At 35.2% G+C, this 4,050-nt stretch overlaps 1 pseudogene; it reads right to left on the minus strand.

Annotated features, from left to right (window-relative positions):
* Nucleotides 1-239: 239 nt before the first annotated feature.
* Nucleotides 240-402, minus strand: LOC122688810 (annotated as a pseudogene).
* Between the last annotated feature and the right edge of the window lie 3,648 nt (nt 403-4,050).

Raw genomic sequence — 4,050 nt, forward strand, 5'->3', positions numbered from 1 at the left:
GGAAGCTCAGACTTGGGCAATATCAGGAATCACTGATACTGATTAGAAAGAATATAACAAAGAAGCAATGGATCTGAAAAATGGAGGGAAAAGAGTGTTGTGGAATGTTGGCAGGTATTTATTGGTTATCAATATAACTGGCTGAATGGTTTAGATGTTGTAGATAGGAATGAGATAAGAACCTTATGGGAATTGTGAACAGTATGGATTGTGATAAATAACGTGAAAGATTTCAGAATATATGTTTATCCACATGTGGATAATGAAAGCAAATTTGAAGAAAACTAGAAGAAATTAAAATCTCTTGTTGCAGTTTAGAAACAGTTGAAAACATGCAAGTATAGTTAACAATAAGCATGCTAATGTTTACACTTGATCTTAGCCAAAAGGCCGAGAAGCGATGCATGCTAATGTTTAATACAAGCTGAAATGTATTTTAAAGAATCAGGAAACAGTGTGATTTTCAAATAGCTAAATAAAACTGCAAACACCAGAATATTCTTACCATTTTTTTCAAACAACAAAATATTTAAAGAATTTGCCTATAGAAAATAAGAATTCTATTTTTTCTCTCCAACTCCAACGTTATATCCTGAATGAATTGACCTTACAAAGAATTGCTTTCATCAGGTTACTCATGAGTTTTTTTAAAGTAGCTTTTAAAAAAATGATATTAACATCAGGTCTATGGCCGCCAGTTAAGACAATGCTCCAGTATGCTTGTCAATATATGATTCTTTTAAACCCCATGCAAATACATTTTCTTCAGTTTCTGATTGTAGTTCCTCTGCATGGAGCTCAGACTAAAGAATCTTGGGGTGGGGGATCATGCAGACAGCCATGTGGGGACCCAGCCCCTTCTACCAGCAGACCAACACCAGCCCCATGCTCCACTGGGTCACATTGCCAATCACATGGGGAGTCTAGTCCACCCTCCAGAGGGCCTGCAGCCACTGAATCGGGCACAGCCTTTCAGCCAAATGATCCAGAGGCCAGTGATGCCTACCAGCATGTCCTCAGTAGTTAGCTCAGTCACAACACCAGGGCATATACAACCCACATTGGGGAACCCTAGATCACATGGCTCTGGTCACAAGAGAGGTGTATGCTGCTGGGTACTACACGGCATTTCCTACATAAGGGTTCTTCACAAAGATCAGGAAACTCACCTACCTAACACATAGAGATAAAACAGAGAATCAGGCCAAATGAGGTGACAGAAGAATATGTTCTAGGTAAAAGGAGAAGACAACCTCTGAAAAAGAAGTAAGTGAAGTGGAGATAAGCAATTTATCTGATAAAGAGTTCAAAGTAATGATCATAAAGATGTTAAATGAACTTGGGAAAAGAACTGGATAAACACAGTGACAATTTCAACAAAGTCTGAAAATAAAAAAGTAAAAACCAAATAGAGTTAGAGAATATAATAACTGAAATTTAAAAAAATAAGAAATTCACAGTAGGTTACATGATACAGAGATGAGTGAACTGGAAGACAGAATAATGGAAATCACTCAAACTAAACAGAAAAAAAAAACAAAAACAAACAAACAAACAAACAAAAAAAACGAGGATAGTTTAAAAGCCCTCTGGGATAACATCAGATATACTAACATTCACTTTACCAAGGTACAAGGAGAAGAGAGAGTGAAAAGGGCCAATACATTATTTGAAGGAACAATACCTGGAAACTTTTGATACCTGAGAAAGGAAACAGACATCCAGGCCCAGGAATCACAGAGTTCTAAATGAGATTGGCTCAAAGAGGTCCACACCAAGACACATTACAGTTGGAATGGCAAAAATTATTGATAAGAAGAGAATCTTAAAGGCAGCAGAGGAAAAGCAACTACTCACATGCAAGGAGATTCCCATAAGGCTATCAGCTGACTTTTGAGCAGAAACATTTTAGACAAGTAGGCAGTGGCGTGATATATTTAAAATGATGAAAGGTAAAAAGAAATCTTACAGCAGGAGTAGTCTACCCAGCAGGATTCTCATTTAGACTTGAAAAAGAGGTAAGTAGTTTTTGACTAGCAAAAGCTAACATAGTTCAGTATCACTAAACTGGCTTTATAACATAAAGTAGAAAAGACCCAACTATAAATATATATGAAGCTAATACAGGAGCACCTAATACATAAAACAAATATTTAAAAGTATAAAGGGAGAAATTGACAGAAATATGAAAATAGTAGGATACTTTAACACCCCATTTACATTAATGGATGGATCAACCAGACAGAAAATCAATAAGTGAACACTGGCTGTAAATGACACATAAGATAAATTGGAATTTTATATACATATTATATATGTGTGTGTGTGTGTGTGTGTGTGTGTGTGTGTTCTGTGTTGGGTTACTCAGTCATGTCTGACTCTCTGTAACCCCATGGACTGCAGCCTGACAGGCTCCTCTGTCCGTGGAATTTTCCAGGTAAGAATACTAGAGTGCGTTGCCGTTTCCTACTCCAGGGGATCTTCCCAACACAGGAATCAAATCTATGTCTCTTGGATTTTCGGCACTGGCAGGCAGATTCTTTACTACTAGCACCACCTGGGAAGCCATGTATATATGCATACATAGATGTATACATCTATATATACACACATATAAATGTAAAACATTATGTATGTATATAACATTTCATCCAAAATAACAGAATTCACATTCCTTTCAAGTGCACATGGAACATCCTCCAGAATACATCACATGCTTTACCATATAACAAATCCTAGTAAATTTAAGAAGATTGAAATCATATCAAGCATTTATTTTTCTATCCACAGCAGTTTGAAACTAGAAATCAACTACAAGACAAAAACGTCAAAAAACACAAACACAGGGAGTGTAAATACCATGCTACTGTACATAACCTATGGGTCGTATAAAAAATAAAAATAGAGAATCTTTGAGACAAATGAAAAGGGAAGCACAACTATCTGAAAATCTATGGGACACTGCAAAATTTGTTTTAAGAGGGAAATTTATAACCTTGCAAGCATATCTCAGAAAATAAGAAAAATCTCAAACAATTAACCTGACAAAAAAGGAAGCAGAAAAAAGAACAAATAAAACCCCAAATTAGTAGAAGGGAAAAGAAATACAGATCAGAGTGAAAATAAATAAAATAGAGACTAAAATTGCAATTAAAAATATCAAGAAACTAAGAGTTGATTCTTTGAAAATATAAATGAATCTTTAATCTCACTCATCAGAAAAAAAAAAAGAAAAGAGAGACATAGAGAGGGCCCAAATAAATAAAACCAGAAATGAAAGAGAAGTTATAACTGACACCATGGAAATACAAAGGGTCATAGGGCTATTTACCAATTATTTTAAAATGTCCTATTTTCTAAGTTCAAGTTGGGACTCCTATAATATTTTATATATAATTGTATATTTTATTTACACACACACCACACACACACATACAATGTTATACAGTAAACCTTGTTGTTCTTCTATTTTATACATAGTAGTATGTATCTATTAATCCAAAACTCCTAGGTTTATTTCCCCTTTGGTAGCCAAGTTTGTTTTCTATGTCTGTGAGTCTCTTTCTGTTTCTACGATATCGTATTAAGTTTAGATGTCAATGCACTTATTTTTCTTTTAGACTGTGACATTTCTGTGGCAGAAATTATGTTTTGATAATTTTTCTTCCTCAGTTCTCAGCTGATACTTAAGAAACTATGTTATGTAAATGGACAAGTCATCAACAACTGTTTATATGAAAAATCTTGAAAGTAAAGATAGAAGATATAACCTCTGCCTTCAAAGATTTTTCAACACACTGGAAGAAAAGCAGCATTTATTCTCAGAAAGGCAAAATAATTGGTTGTGTGCCAAAGAGCAGGACTTTCCTCCTATATTTACGGGAGTCAGGAAGGAAGGAGGCCTTCACCTTGGAGGACGATTTGAGAATCAGCCAGAGTAAGAAATAAGGAAGAAACTCGAGACAAGGAAAATAAAGGAACACAATGGACTTCAGTATGTCATTTTCAGGGAATAACAGTGAGTGACTAGTTTGTCTCAAATGAAACCTC

This window comes from Cervus elaphus, chromosome 33 (genome assembly GCF_910594005.1).
Source record: "Cervus elaphus chromosome 33, mCerEla1.1, whole genome shotgun sequence".
Taxonomy (NCBI): Eukaryota; Metazoa; Chordata; class Mammalia; order Artiodactyla; family Cervidae; genus Cervus; species Cervus elaphus.